At 39.7% G+C, this 21,895-nt stretch overlaps 1 protein-coding gene and 1 non-coding gene across 7 annotated transcripts in view; one reads left to right on the top strand and one right to left on the bottom strand.

The window, feature by feature from the left end:
- SSH2 (slingshot protein phosphatase 2) overlaps nucleotides 1–21,895 on the top strand; it is a 313,558-nt gene that overhangs the window by 37,690 nt on the left and 253,973 nt on the right. The gene's annotated exons all lie outside the window — the stretch shown is intronic.
- On the bottom strand, nucleotides 15,301–15,404 carry LOC116476051 (small nucleolar RNA U13). Its single transcript, XR_004250121.1, has one exon. It is a non-coding gene; the product is annotated as a small nucleolar RNA U13 (small nucleolar RNA).

Here is a 21,895-nt window from a genome sequence, read left to right on the forward strand (position 1 = left end):
TTGGAATAGGTGTGGTGTGGTGCTGAAAAAAATGTATATTCTGTTGATTTGGGGTGGAGAGTTCTGTAGATGTCTATTAGGTCCGCTTGGTGCAAAGCTGAGTTCAATTCCTGGGTATCCTTGTTAACTTTCTGTCTCGTTGATCTGTCTAATGTTGACAGTGGGGTGTTAAATCTCCCATTATTATTGTGTGGGAGTCTAAGTCTCTTTGTAGGTCACTCAGGACTTGCTTTATGAATCTGGGTGCTCATGTATTGGGTGCATATATATTTAGGATAGTTAGCTCTTCTTGTTGAATTGATCCCTTTACCATTATGTAATGGCCTTCTTTGTCTGTTTTGATCTTTGTTGGTTTAAAGTCTGTTTTATCAGAGACTAGGATTGCAACCCCTGCCTTTTTTTGTTTTCCATTTGCTTGGTAGATCTTCCTCCTTCCGTTTATTTTGAGCCTATGTGTGTCTCTGCACATAAGATGGGTTTCCTGAATACAGCACACTGATGGGTCTTGACTCCTTATCCAATTTGCCAGTCTGTATCTTTTAATTGGAGCATTTAGTCCATTTACATTTAAAGTTAATATTGTTATGTGTGAATTTGATCCTGTCATTATGATGTTAGCTGGTTATTTTGCTCGTTAGTTGATGCAGTTTCTTCCTAGCCTCGATGGTCTTTACAATTCGGCATGATTTTGCAGTGGCTGGTACTGGTTGTTCCTTTCCATGTTTAGTGCTTCCTTCAGGAGCTCTTTTAGGGCAGGCCTGGTGGTGACAAAGTCTCTCCGCATTTACTTGTCTGTAAAGTATTTTATTTCTCCTTCACTTATGAAGCTTAGTTTGGCTGGATATGAAATTCTGGATTGAAAATTCTTTTCTTTAAGAATGTTGAATATTGGCCCCTACTCTCTTCTGGCTTGTAGAGTTTCTGCCAAGAGATCCACTGTTAGTCTGATGGGCTTCCCTTTGTGGGTAACCTGACCTTTCTCTCTGGCTGCTCTTAACATTTTTTCCTTCATTTCAACTTTGGTGAATCTGACAATTATGTGTCTTGGAGTTGCTCTTCTCGAGGAGTATCTTTGTGGCGTTCTCTGTATTTCCTGAATCTGAATGTTGGCCTGCCTTGCTAGATTGGGGAAGTTCTCCTGGATAATATCCTGCAGAGTGTTTTCTAACTTGGTTCCATTCTCCCCGTCACTTTCAGGTACACCAATCAAATGTAGATTTGGTCTTTTCACATAGTCCCATATTTCTTGGAGGCTTTGTTCGTTTCTTTTTATTCTTTTTTCTCTAGACTTCCCTTCTTGCTTCATTTCATTCATTTCATCTTCCATCGCTGATACCCTTTCTTCCAGTTGATCGCATCGGCTCCTGAGGCTTTTGCATTCTTCACGTAGTTCTTGAGCCTTGGCTTTCAGCTCCATCAGCTCCTTTAAACACTTCTCTGTATTGGTTATTCTAGTTATACATTCGTCATTCTTTTTCAAAGTTTTTAACTTCTTTGCCTTTGACTTGGATTTCCTCCTGTAGCTCGGAGTAGTTTGATCGTCTGAAGCCTTCTTCTCTCAACTCGTCAAAGTCATTCTCTGTCCAGCTTTGTTCCATTGCTGGTGAGGAACTGCGTTCCTTTGGAGGAGGAGAGGCGCTCTGCTTTTTAGAGTTTCCAGTTTTCCTGCTCTGTTTTTTCCCCATCTTTGTGGTTTTATGTACTTTTGGTCTTTGATGATGGTGATGTACAGATGGGTTTTTGGTGTTTGTTAGTTTTCCTTCTAACAGACAGGACCCTCAGCTGCAGGTCTCTTGGAGTTTTCTAGAGGTCCACTCCAGACCCTCTTTGCCTGGGTGTCAGCAGCGGTGGCTGCAGAACAGCAGATTTACATGAACCACGAATGCTGCTGCCTGATCGTTCCTCTGGAAGTTTTGTCTCAGAGGAATACCCGGCCGTGTGAGGTGTCAGTCTGCCCCTACTGTGGGGTGCCTCCCAGTTAGGCTGCTCAGAGGTCAGGGACCCACTTGAGGAGGCAGTCTGCCTGTTCTCAGATCTCCAGCTGCGTGCTGGGAGAACCACTACTCTCTTTAAAGCTGTCAGACAGGGACATTTAAGTCTGCAGAGGTTACTGCTGTCTTTTTGTTTGTCTGTGCCCTGCCCCCAGAGGTGGAGCCTACAGAGGCAGGCAGGCCTCCTTGAGCTGTCGTGGGCTCCACCCAGTTCGAGCTTCCAGGCTGCTTTGTTTACCTAATCAAGCCTGGGCAATGGCAGGCGCCCCTCCCCCAGCCTCACTGCCTCCTTGCAGTTTAATCTTAGACTGCTGTGCTAGCAATCAGCCAGACTCCGTGGATGTAGGACCCTCCGAGCCAGATGCGGGATATAATCTCCTGGTGTGCCGTTTTTTAAGCCTGTCGGAAAAGCACAGTATTAGGGTGGGAGTGACCCGATTTTCCAGGTGCTGTCTGTCACCCCTTTCTTTGACTAGGAAAGGGAACTCCCTGACCCCTTGCGTTTCCCGAGTGAGGCAATGCCTCGCCCTGCTTTGGCTCGAGCACGGTGCTCTGCACCCACTGTCCTGCGCCCACTGTCTGGCACTCCCTAGTGAGATGAACCTGGTACCTCAGATGGAAATGCAGAAATCACCCATCTTCTGCGTCGCTCACGCTGCGAGCTTGTAGACCAGCGCTGTTCCTATTCGGCCATCTTGGCTCCACCCCCCTATAATGTATTTTATAAATACATTATATTTTATATATTTTATAAATACATAATGTATTTTAAAAATACATTATATTTATACATTTATACATTTATACATTATAATGTATTTATAAATTACATTATATATAATGTATTTTATATATAATGTATAATGTATAAAATATAATATATAGTATATAATGTATAAATTATATAATATAATATATAATGTATTTTATACATTATACATTATAATGTATTTTATAATGTATTTTATACATTATACATTATAATGTATTTTATAATGTATTTTATACATTCTTTGATCTGTAAATAAAATAGAATGTATAAAATACATCTATCTATAAATAGAATGTATGAAAACATGACAGCATAGCCATTTGTAGAAATACATGTGATTTTATATGGTTGGAGTGGAGAGTCTATGTCAGAGAAGGTGCATAATGGGAGATGAGACTCAAGAGGCTAGGTCATGAAGAGCCTTATGTGATACCAGTTTGAATTTTGTCTTGAAAACCATGAGGAATATGGAAGAATTTAAGTATGATCAGATTTGCACATCTGAAGCTGTATTGGGGGGGCGGGGGCGGAGCTAGATGTACTTAGTTACTTAATTGGGGGAAGGCGGAAGGATGGTAATTGAGAAGGAAGGGTCTAGAATATGGCTTCAGTGTTCCAGATTTAGGCATCTGGGTAGATAGTGGTTCCATACCTTGAGGTAAAGAATACTGGGGCCAGTTTAAGTGGTGGGAGTGGGTGGTGAACATCTTGAGTTGGAGGTAAATAGTTAGTCCTTTGTAGCTGGAAGTTCTGCATCTGCAGATTCAACCAATTGTGGATTGAAACTATTTGGGAAAACCCCAATAAAAATAACAATACCATAATAAAAATAATACAAATAAAAAACAGTATAACAGCTATTTACATAGTATTTACATCGAAGTAGGTATCGTAAGTAATCTAGAGATGATTTAAAGTGTATAGGAGCATGTGCATAGCTTATATGCAAATACTATGCCATGTTATAACAGGGACTTGGGCATCTGTGGATTTTGATATCTGTAGGGGTCCTGGAATGAATCCCCTGTGGATACCAAGAGATGACTATACATAAAACAAGCAAGGAAAGTCCCAAGCTGAATAGATACATGTGTTACTCAGCAAGGAGATCTAGGCTGGAGAAAGAAAAAATGATAGTGACCATTTATTGAGCCTTTGCATAAATATGTCAGGTACTGTGGCAGAAACTTTATATATGTCATTTAGTACTTAGGAATTATTATTATTCTCATTTTATAAATTAAGAAACCAAGATCCAAGCTTACACAGTAAGTGGCAGAGAAACTTATAGGCTCTAAAGCTGTACTGAAGCCATGAGGATATGAATGAGATCACTTATGGAGAACGTAACATGAGACAAGTAGAGAACTAAAAGGTGACTAAGGTGTGAGATGAGAGAAGCCTAAAGATGGACTTTTGGGGAATGGGACATTTGGGAGGCTAATGAAGGAAAATCCTGCAAATAAGACTGAAAAAGAACATCAAGAGCAATGTTAACCCAAAATGTGTTTCCCAACTCAATTTGTGGTGTAAGATAGTTCTTTAAAAGGGATGGAAGAGTTTTATGGTCAAGAAATTTGGGAAAACATTGGAGAACTTCATCTTGTAGAGTCACAATACACCTCAGTATATTGAAGATCTGAGAAAATCGGTAGCAAAAAAAAATACTTAACTTTAATACCACATTTCCCAAAACTATTTGACCATGTACCCTTGTCATAGTCTCATTCCTGCTACTATAACAAAATACCACAGAATGGGTAATTTATAAATAATGGAAATTTATTTCTCACAGTTGTGGAGGCTGGGAAGTCCAAGACAAGTTGCCAGCAGTTTTGATGTGTGGCAAAAGCCTTCTTGCTGCATCCTCATGTAGAAGGAACAAATGTGGTGTCCTCATATAGCAAAAGAGGAAAAAGGGTGAACAGTTATATGGCACTTCTTGTATAAGGTCATTAATTCCATTCACGAGGGCTCTGTCCTCATGACTTACTCAATTCCTGAAGGCCCGACCTCTTAATACTATCATGTTGGTGATTAAGTTTCAGCATATCAATTTTGGGGGGATGCATTCAGACTACAGCAATTCTCCCCCACCCCCTTTTTTCTGGCCTAAATTCCATTGACATTCCAGGACTAGGTACTCTAGTTAGGATGAAATTCTGGTGAGTGTGGCATCACAGACTCTAAGCAAAGAGGGAGTTTCAGGACGGAAGTGTACACTGTTGGGTCAGATGTATTGAGGAGGTGAAGAGAAGGAAGAGTAGAAAGTCCATTGACTTTGGCAATTAGGATACTAGTGAGTTTTGTAAGATCAACTTTGTGGAGTGGGTGATCAGAAGACCAGCTGCAGTAGGTTAGAAGGTAAATTAGTGGTGAGGAAAGGAAAGTAGCAAATAGAGACTGTTCTTTTGAAACCTAGTATCAAAGAAAGGAAGAGTAGCTAGAGGGAAATTTAGGGTGAGAGAAGGGCTCTTTTTGGTTATTTGGAAGAGATTTGAGAATATTTTTCTGCTGAGGGGAAGGGATCATTAGGAAAGAAAAGGGTACGGGAAGAGGGAATGATTCATGGAGGAAGTTTCTGGAGGAAATGAGAGGAGAGAGGTTCCGGAGGACAGAGAGAGAGAGATTTGGAAGGTTGGATAGTATTACACTGAGCTCTAGTACAGAAATGCCCTTAGGAACTTCTTTTCCTAGTAGGATTGTTATGTTTTTTGTTTTTGTCTACTTTTTATTTTATTTTAATTTACAAAAAAAAATTTTAAGCTAGTCAGTCATGGTTGAGACAATGTTAATGAGCTTAACAGTGACCCACAACCTTCAGACCAACTTGGGTCTACTTTGTATAGCTTTACTGAATCTTCCTCTTCGTTGTCACAGTGGTGGCTGTTGACATTCCCTGCTGTCATTGTGCCTTTCTCTAGTAGCTCTTTACTTTTACTTTGCTGTTTCCTATCTGCTTCCAACTAGAAAACCAGGCTTTTCAGGAATTAAGAGTAAATAACCTGAAGGTCTAAAGAGCAACACCCTCATCCACACCAGGGAAGCAGTTTATAAACTTTGGGGCATCTTTTCTGCACTTAGAATTCCTTTTATAGGTGAGGTGGGGGTGGGGGCTGCTTTGGAAACTTTCAGATGTTTTTAATTTATATGTATTTACTATTTAAAATGTTTGCTATTAGCCAAATGCTGTGGCACATGTCTGTAGTCCCCAGCTACTTGGGAGACTATAAGGCAGGAGGATCGCTTGAGCCCAAGGAGGTCAAGGCCAACCTGGGCAACAGAACAAGACCTGATCTCTTTTTAATTTAAAAAAAAAAGAAAAGAAAGAAAAGAAAAGAAAAGAAAAGTCTGCTATTACTTCATTTGTGCACTTTTGTAAATTCTAAAAGCCATTTTCCTAATTTTATAAAGCTTCTTTCTTAGTGGTAGATATCTTCAGCTATATATTGTTTATACAAAATCTCTTCAGTTTGAAGATGGGTTTTAACTAGAATCTGGAAAGTTAATGGGCTAGTCAGAACATAAGGTTCTGACTTATAACCATAAAATTGTGCAAGATTAAATATTCTTAGTGGTACCAGGTATTCATGGTGTGGTCTGTACTGAGACCTTTTGATTTGTAGTGGGTCAGTATATAATGATGCAGTTCTGCTCTGTACTTTTTTAGCTAATTATGTTTCTTTTGTCTATAATTGAATAGCCCTTTTGGTCAAATGAGAAGTCTGGAAATTCTCCAGTTACCTTTGGTCTGCTCTTCACATGTCAGAAGTTTGAAGGCTATTTTGTTTTCTTTTTCTATTACTATGACACAATATTCAACATTTTAGAATTTAGAATTTATTTAGGGCTCTTGAGCTGCTTGCTTGAGCCTGCTTTCACTCTATGGAGTGTACTTTTGTTTCAGTAAATCTGTGCTTTTGTTGCTTCTTTCTTTCGTTGCTTTGAAAAAAAGAATTTATTTAGAAGTGAAGGCTTAATCTGATGGGTTTTGTCTAGATAACAGTGCAGAGAAATATTTGTAGTAAATGTGGTTGCTAACCACCTGCACTAGATTCATGTGGGAACTTAAGCAGAGTAGATTTGTGGGTTTCATCTCTGCCCCACTCAGTCTCTCTTGAGATAGTCAGGACTGTGTGTTTTTTAACAGGCTCTTGGGTGATTCTGTTAAGTACTAACATATGAAAAGTACTGGTGTAGGGAATCCAGCCTGTGATTAGGCCTGATCCAGGCTGGTCCTTACACGGACTGTAGCAAAAGTGTCCATGGTTAGAACCCAAATCAGAGAGATGTTCAGGTGCTTCTCACAGGATGATCTTTTAAAGATTTTTTTCAGGCCGGGCATGGTGGCTCACACCTGTAATCCCAGCACTTTGGGAGGCTGAGGCAGGCGGATCACGAGGTCAAGAGATCAAGACCATCCTGGCCAACATGATGAAACCCCGTCTCTACTAAAAATACAAAAATTAGCTGGGTGTGGTGGCGTGTGCCTGTAGTCCCAGCTACTTGGGAGGCTGAGGCAGGAAAATCGCTTGAACACAGGAGGCAGAGGTTGCAGTGAGCCGAGATCGCACCACAGCACTCCAGCCTGGTGACAGAGCGAACAGCTTTAGTGAAATATAATTCAAATGCTATACAGTTAATACATTGGTTTTGGTATATTCACAGATATATGCACCCAACACCACAGTCAGTTTTTGAAAATTTTCATCACCTCAGAAAGAAACCCCTTTATCTATGACCAGTCTATCCCACCCAACCCCCAACCCGATCCTAAGCAAACACTAATCTCTGTCTCTATAACTTCCCTATTCTGGACTGGCCTATGAATGGGATCATATGTTGTCTTTGTGATTGGCTTCTTTCAGTTAGCATAATGTTTTCAAGGCTTGTCCATGCCGTAGCCTGTGTTAGCACTTCGTTCCTTTTTATGGCCAAATAATAATAGTGTTTTATCCTTTCATCCACTGATGACATTTAGGTTGTTTCTGTCTTTTGGCTATTATGAATGGTGCTGTACACATCTGTGTACAAGTTTCTGTATAGACATGTGTTTTCATTTCTCTTGGGCATATACCTAGGAATGGGATTGCTAGAGCATATAATAACTCTTTTTAACTGATGAACTGCCAGATTGTTTTCCACAGCAGCTGCACCATTTTACATTCCTACCAGCAGTGTATGAGGGCTCTGATTACTCCACATCCTCATCAACACTTGTTGTAACCTGACTTCAGATTCTAGCCATTCTTGTGAATATGAAGTATTATCTCATTGCAGTTTGGGTTTGCATTTCCCTAGTGGCTAATGATGTTGAACATCTTTTCATGTGCTCACTGGCCACTTGTGTATCTTCCTCACATGAGAAATATCTATTCAGATCTTTTGCCCATTTTTTATTTTTTTAATTAAAAATTTTTTTAGAGACTGGGATCTTGCTTTGTTGCCCAGGCTGGAGTGTAGTGAAACAATCACAGCTCACTGCAGCCTCACACTCCTGGGCTCAAGCCATCCTCCTGCCCCAGTCTTGGTGTCTGATCTCATACCTGGCTGGTTTTTTTTTTTTTTTTTTGGTAGAGATGGGGCCTCACTGTGTTGCCCAGACTGGCCTTTGCTCATTTTTAAATTGGACTTTTTGTCTTTTTATTATTAAGTTGTAAGAGTTCTTTATGTATTCCAGATACAAGTCCCATGTCAGGTATGTGATTTACAAATATTTTATCCCATTCTCTGGGTTGTCTTTTTTCTTTCTTTATGGTGTACTCTGAAGCACAAAATTCTAAAATTTGATGAAGTTCAGTGTACCTATTTTTTTGTTGTGGTTCATGCTTTTGGTGTCATATCTAAGAATTATTTGGCAAATCCTACATCATGAAGATTTACCCCTATGTTTTCTTCTGAGGGTTTTTTGTTTGTTTGTTTGTTTTGAGACAGTCTGTCTCTTTCACCCAGGCTGGAGTGCAGTGGCGCGATATCAGCTCACTGCAACCTCTGCCTCCCAGGTTCAAGCAATTCTTCTGCCTCAGCCTCCCAAGTAGCTAGGATTACAGGCATGTGCCACTATGCCCAGCTAATTTTTGTATTTTAGTAGAGACGGGGTTTTACCATGTTGGCCAGGCTGGTTTCAAACTCCTGACCTCAAGTGATCCACCTGCCTTGGCCTCCCAAAGTGCTGGGATTACAGGTGTGAGCCACCATGCCCAGACTCTTCTGACAGTTTTATGGTTTTTCTCTTACATTTAGGCCTTTGATCCATTTTGAGTAAATTTTTGTATATGGTATTTGTTTGCATGTGGCTTTGCAGGTGTCTCAGCACCATTTTTTTTTTTTTTTTAGAAAACTAAATTCAAATTTTATATACAATGCCTTTAATTTTATTTTAAGTTAGAAACATAGTAGTCTCTCTCTCTCTCTTTTTTTTTTTTTTTTTTTTTTTTTTGAGACAGGGTCTCACTCTGTCACCTAGGCTGGAGTGAAGTGGCGTGCTATCATGGCTTACTGCAGCCTCAACCCCCCAAGCTCAAGTGATCCTCCCACCTCAGCCTCCTGAGTAGCTGGGTCTACAGGAGTGTGCCACCATACCTGGCTTTTTTTTTTTTTTTTTTTTTTTTTTGTTTTTTGTAGGGATGTGATTTTGCCATGTTACCCAGGCTGGTCTCACACTCCTGGCCTAAAGTGATCCTCCCACCTCAGCCTCTCAAAGGGCTGGGATTACAGGCATGAGCCATTGCACCTGGATGTCACTTTCTTTATACAGACTTTTTCTACTGTTTGTATGGTTAAGGTTGCTGTTAATACTGTAGAAATATAAACCAGCAAAATATTTGGCCTATAAAAATTACTAGGTTTTTGCTTTGCACTTATATGGATTCCATCCCAGAGAGTTGTCCAGTTTCCAAGCTGTCCATGCTATGGCACTAAGTCTCATACATAAAACTCCAACTCTGCTTTCTCCAACTCGCTTTCTTGGGATTTCAGTGGGAAAGAAATACACTGAATGCCTGATTCTCTCCAAATCTCTTTCCAGCCATCCCATGGAACCATAAAGATTCCTCAGTCTCAGGCTTCGTGATTTTAGGCTTTTTCTCACCACTATCTGTTAGTTTCCATGGTAGAGTCAAGTGCATTCTCTGTCTCAGCATAGTTTCTTTCTGGGGATAGGGTGGACGGGACAGGGTCTTACTCTTTCGGTCAGGCTGGAGTGCAGTGGCGTGATCATGGCTCACTGCAGCCTCAACCTTCTGGGCTCAAGTAATTCTCCTGCCTCAGCCTCCCGAGTAGCTGGGACTACAGGCATGCACCACTATGCCTGGCTAACTTTTAAATTTTTTTGTAGAAATGAGATCTCACTACATTGCCCAGGCTGGTCTCAAACTCCTGGGCTTAAGTGATCCTCCTGTGTTGGCCTCCCAAAGTGCTGGGATTGCAGTCATGAGTCACCACGCCTGGCCTCAGCATAGTTTCTTTCATAATCTTCACATATACTAATCTGTAAAAACTATATTGTGTTCTGTAAGGTCATCTTAGTTTTTATAAAAGATAAGGAAATGTTTTCTTCACATTAAATTGCATTAAAAGAAACTGAAAGCACTTATTTATTTTCTAAAATTAATATTTAGTAATAGCATTCCCTAACCTGAACTGCAGAAGACCATTTAAAAGTAGGTCTGTTCCCTCTACTATGATGACCAGGTTTCTGCTCTTCAAAGAGAAAGAAATAAGAACAACCAACATTGGCTTACTCTGTGCTGGGCACTATTCTGAGCTCTTTATCAATATGATCTGATTCAGTCCTGACAAATGTGTACTATTACCATCTTCATTTTACAGATGAGGAAATTGAGGCACAGATAAGGGGTAGGACAGGATTAGAATCCAGGCAATCTGACTTCAGAGCCCCTTTGTCTTGAAAGCACATACCAAAGATTGGCCTGCCTTACCCTTCTTATCTTAAACTCCTGTCTTGAATTCCATGTCATTTTTGATGGGTCTAGGAAATAGGACCTAGGAAATACACCTAAAGTACTCTGTTTTGTTTTTGTTTATTCTTACTAAAGCTCAAGTTTATCCTCTATTGATCCTCACTAAATAATTTCATAGTTATAATATCTAAGATGTACAAAAATTTCTATGCATGCTCCAAGATTTTTTTTTATTGTGTTCTATGCTAATAGCTTGCTTTTGTAACACTACTACTGATCTCAGGTATGAAGTTGTTAACAAAATATCCTCTATAGGGATATAGTTAACTAAGATATGTGGCCCCAAAGTAGTATAAGCTGCATGATGTTGAAGAAATTACATTGGCTCGATAGAAGAGCCATTCATCTGGCTTTGCTACCACTTAACTCTGGCTCTGGTCACTCTTTTCATCTTTCTAGTCCTGGTTTTCTTATCCGAGAAAAAATCTTTAATCTCTAAGGTCCTGTCCAGCTTTAGCACTTAAGGATACTATATACTCTTGGTAAAGTGTCTTCAGAACTGTGTAATAGAGGTTGAAGGAGCGCTATAATTGGTGATTAACATTCAGCCCCTTGTTACTTATGCAACTTCTTCAGCAGGCTTGAATTTCTCCCCAGAAAATGGGTTACTTTCTATCACATCATCAGTCTGCAAATTTTTCAAACTTTTTTTTTTTTTTGAGATGGAGTCTTTCTCTGTTGCCCAGGCTGGAGTGCAGTGGCATGATCTTGGCTCACTGCAACCTCCACCACCTGGGTTCAAGCAATTCTCCTGTCTCAGCCTCCCGAGTAGTTGGGACTACAGGTGCATGCCACCATGCCTGGCTACTTTTTGTATTTTTAGTAGAGACAGAGTTTCACCATATTGGTCATGCTGGTCCCAAACTCCTGACCTCAGGTGGTCCATCCACCTCAGCCTTCCAAAGTGCTGGGATTACAGGTGTGAGCCACGGCACCCGGCCATTTTCCAAACTTTTATGTGCTACTTCTTCTTGAACACTTTGCCACTTAGAGATTTCTTCCACCAGATACCTAAATCATCTCTCTCAAGTTCAAAGTTCCACAGAACTCTATGGCAGGGGCAAAATGCCACCAGTCTCTTTGCCAAAACATAGCAAGAGTCACCTTTGCTTCAGTTCCCAAGTTCCTTATCTCCATCTGAGACCACCTCAGCCTGGACGTTATTGTCCATATCACTATCAGCATTTTGGTCAAAGCCATTCAGCAAGTCTCTAGGAAGTTACAAACTTTCCCATATCTTCCTGTCTTCTGAGCCCTTCAAGTTTCTAGGAAGTTCCAAACTTTCTCACATTTTCTTGTCTTCTTCCGGGTCCTCGAAACTGTTCCAACCTCTGCCTGTTACTCAGTTCCAAAGTTGCTTCCACATTTTTGGGTATCTTTACAGCAGTGCCCCACTACCTGGTACCTATTTACTGTATTAGTCTGTTCTCATGCTGCTAATAAAGACATACCCCAGACTGGGTAATTTATAAAGGAAAGAGTTGTAATGGACTCACAGTTCCACGGCTGGGGAGGCCTCACAATCATGGTGGAAGAATAAGGAAGAGCAAAAGGACATCTTACATGGCGGCAGGCAAGAGAGCATGTGCAGGGGAAATCCCCTTTATAAAACCATCAGATCTTGTGAGACTTGCTATCACCAGAACAGCACAGGAAAAACCTGCCTCCATGATTCAATTACCTCCCACTGGCTCCCTCCCATGACATGTGGGAATTATGGGAGCTACTATTCAAGATGAGATTTAGGTGGGTACATAGCCAAACCATATCAGTAAGCATTATTGATTAAATCATTGGTCATTGGTAACTGACTCGATCTCCACTCCTTCCCTGGTTACATGATGGAGCTGATAATTACAAGCTTCTAATTAAGGATTGATGTTTCTGGTGACTAGCTCCCATCCTAAAGTTATCTAGGGGCCAGCCAAGAGACACTTCCTTAGAACCAAAGATGCTTCTATTACTCTTATCACTCAGGAAGTTCCAAGGGTTTTAGGAGCTCTGTGTCAGGAACTGGGGAAAAAGACCTGATTTTTTTTTATGATACGATAGCAAGAAACCCCAGTCTTTGGTTAATAAGAGTTAAAAGTTAGTACCTGCTTGATATAAAAAAAGCATAATACTCAATAGGTTGCATAAGACTTGTGAGAAGAAAGAGGAAGAACAGCAAAAGCGTGGAAGCCAGAAACACTTGAATAAGTGTAAATGAATTCAGTACTCTAGATAATAAAGCACGTGATGGGAGAAAAAGGGAGGCGCTAGATTAGAGAACTAAGTAGGCAAGAGCCAAGACCTTGGAGGCTTTTTATGCCTTGGTAAGAAATTTAAACTTAAACTTTAGCCTGTACTCAAGCTTTACATTGCATCAGAAAAAGTTGAAAAATATGTAAAAATGCAGATTGACCCAGGAATATGCATCTTTACAAGCATCCACAGGTAACCTTGACACAAGAAATACTGCTTTTGGCAGTGAGGAACATAAAAGTTTTATGCATAGATGTAAGGTCAGAGTTACAATTTAGAGTGGATTGTTGCAGTTGCCAAGTCCTGGAACTAACGTAGACTCAAACTAAGGCAGTTGTGGTTGGGATAGACAGGATGGGATAGATTACAGAAAAATACGAAAAGTGAAGTGGTAGAGGCCTGATGATGGATTATGAGGTGAAATAAAGATAGAAGACTGGTTAACTCTTGAAGACTTTGAGCTTGGTTGGGCTGAGTAGATGGCAGATGATATTAACATAAATACAAGAAGTAAAACTTTAGTGGGAAGATGAGTTCAGTTGTGGACCAGCTGAGGTGTGTAATCCTGTGGAATATGTTAGCAAACATGTTCCAATTAGGCAGTAAGATATCCAAGAAGACCAGTGATGAAAATATCCTAAAGTAATGTTTGTAGTCTCTTGAAGCTGTGAGAGAGATGACATCACTCAAGGAATGCCCATGGAGATAGATGCCAAGGACAGAACCCTGAAAGCCCCCATATGTAAGGGGTAAAAGTAAAAAAGGAGAATTTGACAGACTGAAAGGAGCAATCAGAAAGCAATGTGTGGAAGACCAGTAGAAAATAGTGTGCCAAAAGTTTTAGGAAGAAATCAATGGTCCAATTCTGTCAAATGCAACTGAGAAATTTGATAATACAAAGAAAAGTGTTATGAGTTGGTAGTGTGGAAGCCACCTGTGACTTTGGCTAAAGTAGTTTCAGTGGAGAGGTGGGACAGAGAAGCCTGATTGAGGTAAGTTGAAGAGAAAATTGATCAAACAGAAATTGTGAATATAGGCCAGGTGTAGTGGCTCACACCTGTAATCCCAGCACTTTTGGAAGCCAAAGTGGGAGGACTGCTTGAGCCCAGGAGTTCGAGACCAGCCTGGGCAACATAGTAAGAACCTCTCTCACTCATCATATATATGTATGTAAAGAAACAGTAAAAATAGAGTATTCATTTTCACAAGAGTTCTCATGAATAGGAGAAAAAGGATTATATCTAGATGGAGGAATGCAAGGTCAAATATTTTTCTTGTTTTTAAAGTATGCAGTAGACTTGAAAATGTTTCTGTGCTAAAGGAAATGAACCAAAGTAATGGCAGTGGGGAAAGAGATAGAAGATAAAAGTGAGATAGGAGATAATTGATAGGAACAGGTCTCAGGGGACTGGTCTAAAACACTAAATAAGGAGTTAGTCTGGAACAGAAGAAGTTAGGCTGGCCAGGAAGAGAATTAACTCTGTGACTTAAATATCTATTTCCTGTTATGATTTAACCTTACTATACAGGATGACGTTCCCATTCTTTACTCCAGGAGAACTTATAAAGTGTATCCAATGTGCAGTTTGATCAATTTGTCATGCATAGATAAAAATTTCGCTGGGCGTGCTGGCTCACGCCTGTAATCCCAGCACTTTGGGAGGCGGAGGTGGGCGGATCATAAGGTCAGGAGATCGAGACCACGGTGAAACCCTGTCTCTACTAAAAATACAAAAAATTAGCCGGGCGTGGTGGCGGGCGCCTGTAGTCAGCATCTCCGGAGGCTGAGGCAGGAGAATGGCGTGAACCCAGGAGGCGGAGCTTGCAGTGAGCCGAGATTGTGCCACTGCACTCCAGCCTGGCGACAGAGCGAGACCCCGTCTCAAAAAAAAAAAAAAATTATATACTGTATAACTTATATTTGGATATTATAGTATGTCATGTATATTTAGTTAAGACTAATCTGTTACCCTGACTACTATAGAGATTAGCAGAAACCTTTCTGAAACATGGTAGGATAATGTGTCTTCTGTTTCTTTTAAAATTCTTTCTTCTTTTTACAGCTGTTAAGCAATAGTGGGCACTCAATAAAATGACACCTAACATAGGATTTGGAAAATGTGTGAATTACAAAGATATAGCCCAAAATATAAAAGGTACTCATTATTCAGAGTTTAAATTCTTTGAACTTACTAACTCTAAAAATTAATATCAGTTTTTAATAGGTGCCTTTTACCGTACCAGAATTCAACTTGTCACTAAGCATAAGAGTTTTTTTTTTCTTTTTTCTTTTCTATTTTATTTCTTTTCACATCAGACAGGTAATGTGCTGATATTGTAACAAGGTTTAAGGGAGGCACATCTCACACAAAAGCATGAAAACCCAGTCACCATGCTTATGAATCACAAAAGGATTCTAGGCATAAGATTATGATTTGGCCATTAAGAAAAACATTGGGCTGGGCATGGTGGCTCATGCCTTTAATGAAAACACTTTGAGAGGCTGAGGCGAGAGGATCGCTTGAGCCCAGGAGTTCAAGATCAGCCTGAGTGACATAGTGACACCCCGTCTCTACAAAAAAATTTTTAAAAAGAAAAAAGTTGTCTTTGATGATAACTTGGTAGACTTCCAGCTGGGAGCATCTTTATTTTATTTATTTATTTATTTATTATTTTTGAGATGGAGTTTTGCTCTGTTGCCCAGGCTAGAGTGCAGTGGTGCGATCTCAGCTCACTGCGACCTCCACCTCCCGGGTTCAAGCTATTCTCCTGCCTCAGTCTCCTGAGTAGCTGGGATTAGAGGTGCCCGCCACTGTGCCCAGCTAATTTTTGCAGTTTTACTAGAGACAAGGTTTCACCGTTTTGGCCAGGCTGGTCTCAAACTCCTGACCTTGTGATCCACTTGCCTCAGCCTTCCAAAGTGCTGGGATTACAGGCGTGAGCCACTGCACCCGGCCAGAGCATCTTTATTTAAAAGCATGTATTGTAAAGCTCCATGTGAGAATAGAATGCTACCTTGAGTATATAATGAGGTGCAGGGAAAAGTCCAGGCCACTATCTTAAGGCCAGTTATAAATCCTTGATGATTTCAAATTTGTTGGATTCTTTTGGTGGTGATGATAGTGGGAGAAAGAAATGTGCACATCAAAAGGGATTTACTAGAGAAAAGGCTGTGAATTTTTGAAAGGTTTTTGGTAAGTGTGCCAAATTGCTTTCTAGAAAAGTTTTATTAGTTTACACTTCCATCAGTAATAGCAGTGAGTATGCTCCAGACATCATTTTCCAAATATTAAAAATTACATTCTCATTTTAGAAAAAGTTAAGACTGGCAGTGTATAATAGGACAGCTGTGTATCAATCTTTGTATCTCCCTGAAGCTTTCAGCCATTGAGGTCTGTAACCAAATGACTTCCTGTACATCTTAAGAAGCAAATAATGCAGTTTTTTCCTCAATTGAAATGTTTGGAGATGTTTGTTTATTTGTTTTTCTCCTTGAAGCCTGTAAAAGTTTGAGTTCATTTCAAAGTTTTGGGGAAATGTTCAAGTTCTGATTTCATCTCCCAAGTGTACTTTTCATAATTATTTCATTTTGTTAACAAAGTAGGGCCAGGCGCAGTGGTGGGCTGGGTGTGATGGCTCACACCTATAATCCCAGCACTTTGGGAGGCCGAGGCGGGCGGATCACGAGGTCAGGAGTTTGAGACCAGCCTGGTTAACATGATGAAACCCCATCTCTACTAAAAATACAAAAATTACCTGGGTGCGGTGGCAGGCGCCTATGATCCCAGCTACTCGGGAGGCTGAGGCAGGAGAATTGCTTGAACCCGGGAGGCAGAGGTTGCAGTGAGCCAAGATTGTGCCACTGCACTCCAGCCTGGGCAACAGAGCAAGACTCTGTCTAGGAAACAAGAAAGAAAGAAAGAGAAACAGAGAGAGAGAAAAGAAAGGAAGAAAAGGAAGAAAGAAAGAATTAAAGAAAGAACGAAAGAAAGGAGGGAAAATAGGCACTACAGATTGTTCACAATTCCCTAACTCCATTTAATATAAGGATTTTGATTTCTCCTTTTCACTGAAAAACTATCCTACTATTCTTTGGTGGCCAACTGATAGCAAACTTAGTTTATAGCTACTATAACTGAGGTTTGGGAAATCTTCAATACTTCACATATGTATAGATGCTGGCAGTGTATCAAATTCTAGTTTCTAGTCTTTGGTTCTTTAAAAACTCTTTAGTCACTTTGTTATTCTTACATTTCATTTGTGATAATTGATTAACATGTTTGTATTTGAAGACATTAATCACAATTTAGAATATATAATGGGCACACAGATACTACTCTGTATCTTTTAGATTTCCTTATACCTATGAAAGATGTTATTCAGAATTCAATATGTTCATTTTAGTTTGATATAAATATTTTTCTGAAAAGAAAGAATTGAGCCATAAATGAATTGTTGTGGGATATGCTGTTTGGTCCTTTGGGCTCAAGGCTTAATATTAATAAAAAGACTCCTGAACTGAGCCAGGAATCCCCAGGTCTAGCCCTAATTGGCGCTGTAACCATGAGCAAATTCATTTATCTTTGTATCTTTATAAAATGTCCTACACAAAAAATGTTATTTTTATGTAAGTATTACTCAAATATGAGGTAGTGTTCTTAGGGAGAAGAAAAAACCTTTGCCTTTGAGAATTGGGATGGAAGGGAAATAACTTTCTTAATTAAATTCAGCCTGTACTATTAGAGAAGGCAGCACAGTGTAAAGCAAGAGTCAGAACTCATTTGCTTACCAAAGCCAGGAGGGAAGCATGAATATATGAATTGGGCCTATTATATAAGACAGGGAATTGTTGGAGTCTCTGTGTATCTCTCTTGTCTAAAAATCAGATTAATTAAAAATATATACCATGAAAGTTATACAGAACAGTTCTACAGGGAGGATTCTTCCTGTGAGCTTCCAGTTTTCAACCTCTGGTTTAAAGAAAAAAATGGGCCCGGTGTGTTGGCTCATGCCTGTAATCCCAGCACTTTGGGAGGCTGAGGCAGTTGGATTGCTGGAGTGTAGGAGTTCGAGACCAGCCTAGGCAACATAGTTCGAGACCAGCCTAGGCAACATATTTTGTCTCTACAAAAAATAGAAAAATTAGCTGGGCATGGTGGTACGTGCCTGTAGTCCTAGCTACACGGCCGACTGAGGTGAATCACTGGAGCCTGGGGGGGGGGGTTGAGCCTGCAGTGAGCTGTGATTGTGTCACTGCACTCTATCCTGTATACTGTTCAGCAGAGTGCCAAACATGTAGTAGGCCCTCAATGATGTTTGAGGGCCAGCTAGCTAGATGGATAATAGATGGATGGATGGATGGATAATCGAATGAATGACTAGAAGGCTTTTCATCCTAGCAGCATGTGTATACAGTATATTGAGTTGTCTTTGCAATTGGTTTGCTCTTTTTTTTATTTGAGTCTCATGAGCAAAATATTTTATAACAATAAATTTTTGAAAACATCTTTTATCTTTTTAACATTCTAGTCTCTTACATCTTTAGGTGTCAAAATTTAGTATGCCCAACATTAAATTTGTGGCATTGCTTTCACCAGCTTAATTTTCGTGAGCTTTGGCTGGGATTTGGAAACATCGCATCTTGTTTTGATGATTTTCTGATTGGCTGGAAGCCTCAGATGGATGTCACATGCTGTTAGAGCAGACTTTGCAAAGAAAAAGACAGTTGATCTTCTTTGCTTCAGGTGGTCTGTTCTCTCAGGTTAGGTTTTGTTTGATTTGAGGAGTATTAACTTTAGGGATGAGTTGTATTTTCTTTCTAATATCCATTTGTTCACAAAAACACCTAGTAGGTATTCAGTACATATTGGAATGAATGAGAAAATGAATAGCACATCAATTGTAACAAATGTACCACTTTGGTAGGAGATGTTGATAATGGGGGAGGCTATATGCATGTGTGAAGGCAGGGGATATATAGGAAATCTGTCTACCTTCTGTTCAATTTTGCTGTGAGCCTAAAATGGCTCTAAAAAATAAAGTTTATTAAAAAACAAAAACAGCAGAAAGCACTGTAGAGAAGTGGAAACAGCATGAGCCTCTGAATAAGAAAAGCCTATTTGAATACTGATTCTACCTCTCATACTTATCACTCATCTTGGATAGATAACATGGCTGAGTCCATGTATATCCATAATATGGAAATGATAATACTTAAACTATATTACAGATTTTCAATATTCTTAGTTTAAATATAGGTCAACGTTCTGATTTTTTTGTTTGGAAAATATGGTCATCATATTTCAGCTCTTGGACTTTTTACCATGGAATTTTAAAACCATATACTTCTGGACACATTTTAAAAAGTAAAATGTACAGACATGAGATGTGGGGGGAAATCATGTAATTTAGCCACCAATTTGTGCAGTTTGTATAATTATGACAAATAACACAATGCTGTATTTGTTAAGTTTTCCTGTGATTGACTTCAGAATATCAATGAATCTTAAACCAGACTTTTTCTGTTATTCACTTGCTGCTTTGAGCTTGTTTCTCTGCCTATCCATTTTTTATATAGCTCAGAAAATTAAACAATTGAGATCTTGAGTTTCATATTATACCATTAATTTGCTTATTACAATCATAGCATAGTATATTTAATAGGACACTGCTGGATTTTCTTTTATTTGCATATGCCTTATGGTAATACTATGACTAGTAACTCATTATTTAATATGGAATATCTACTATAGTGGAAATCTAGAAGAAATATGAGTACTGAATAAGGTAGTAAGGAAGATTTGTAGTCTATACTTATTTGATCTTTGTTTCCATCTATTTCTCCAATTGTTTTTTTAAAATCTTCATCCATTGATTTATTTATTCTAAGCATATATTTTGAGCATCAACTATGTGTCACGCACTATGCTAGGCAATAAGTATGCATTGATGAATAAACCAGGCATAATTCCCTCATGAAGCTTGCTTTACCTGTAGCAGTAGATGGAGTTTTGCTCTTGTTACCCAGGCTGGAGTGCAATGGCATGATCTTTGCTCACTGCAACTTCTGCCTCCCAGGTTCAAGCGATTCTCCTGCCTCAGCCTCCCAAGTAGCTAGAATTACAGGCATGCGCCACCACGCCTGGCTAATTTTGTATTTTTAATAGAAATGGGGTTTCTCCATGTTGGTCAGGCTGGTCTCGAACTCCTGAACTCAGGTGATCCGCCCTCCTCGGCCTCCCAAAGTGCTGGAATTACAGGCATGAGCCACCATGCCCAGCCTCTTTGTTCTTTTAAAATGTACAATTATTATTGACTATAGTCACCCTCTTGTGCTATCTTCAAGACAGGGTCTTGCTCTGTCACCTAGGCTGGAGTGCAGTGGTGTGATCTTGGCTCACTGCAGCCTTGACCTCCTGGACTCAGGCAGTCCTCCCACCTCAGCCTCCCAAGTAGCTGGGACTGCAGGCACAAGCCACCATGCCTGGCTAATTTTTTAATTTTTTGTAGAGACAGGGTCTCAGTATGTTGCCCAGGCTGGTCTTAAGCTCCTGGGCTCAAGCAGTCTGCCACATTCCCAAAGTGCTGGGATTACAGGTGTGAACCACCCTGCTCAGCCAAATACTAGGTCTTATTCATCCTATTTTTTTTTGTACCCATTAACCATCCCTACCTCCTCTTCACCCCTCTACTACTCTTCCCAGCCTCTGTTAACCACCCTTCTCTATCTCCATGGGTTCAATTGTTTTGATTTTTAGATCCATAAATAAATGAGAATACAAGATGTTTGTCTTTCTGTGCCTGGCTTATTTCACTTAAAGTAATGACCTCCAGTTTCATCCATGTTGTTGCAAATGACAGGATCTCATTTTTTAAATGACTGAATAGTAATCCATTGTATATAAGGGCCACATTTTCTTTATCCATTCATCTGTTGATAGACACTTAGGTTGCTTCCAGATCTTGGCTATTGTAGACAGTGCCGCAACAAACATAGGAGTACAGATACCTCTGTGATATACTGATTTATTTTCTTTTGGGTATATTCTGAGCAGTGGGATTGCTGGATCATATGGTAGCTCTATTTTTAGTTTTTTGAGGAACCTCCAAACTGTTCTCCATAATGGTTGTATTAATTTACATTCCCATCAACAGTTTACAAGGGTTCCCCTTTTTCCACATCCTCACCAGCATTCATTATTGTCTGTCTTTTGGATAAAAGCCATTTTATCTGGGATGAAATGATATCTCATTGTAGTTTTGATTTGCATTTCTCTGATGATCAGTGACGTTGAGTACCTTTTCATATGCCCGTTTGCCATTTGTATGTCTTCTTTTGAGAAATGTCTATTCAAGTCTTTTGCCCATTTTTTAATTGGATTATTAGATTTTTTTTCCTATAGAGTTGTTTGGAGCTCCTTATGTGTTCTGGTTATTAATCCCTCATCAGATGGGTAGTTTGCATATATTTTCTTCCATTTTGTGGGTTTTCTCTTCACTTTGTTGATTGTTTTCTTTGCTGTGCAAAAGCTTTTTATCTTGATGTGATCCCATTTGTCCATTTTTGCTTAGGTTGCCTGTGCGTGTGGGGTATTACTCAAGAAATCTTTGCCCAGTCCAATGTCCTGGAGAGTTCTCCCAATGTTTTCTTTTAGTGGTTTCATAGTTTGAGGCCTTAGATTCAATTCTTTAATCCATTTATGTTTGGTTTTTTTTTTATGTGGTGAGAGATAGAGGTCTAGTTTTATTCTTCTGCATATGGATATTCAGTTTTTCAGCACATTTTTTGAAGAGACTATCTTTTCCCCAATGTATGTTCTTGAGGTTTAACTCACAGGCAACCTAAGAAAAAATGGACAAATGGGATCACATCAAGGTAAAAAGCTTTTGCACAACAAAGAAAGCAA

Source organism: Hylobates moloch, unplaced genomic scaffold, assembly GCF_009828535.3.
Source record: "Hylobates moloch isolate HMO894 unplaced genomic scaffold, HMol_V3 SCAFFOLD_10, whole genome shotgun sequence".
Lineage (NCBI taxonomy): Eukaryota > Metazoa > Chordata > Mammalia > Primates > Hylobatidae > Hylobates > Hylobates moloch.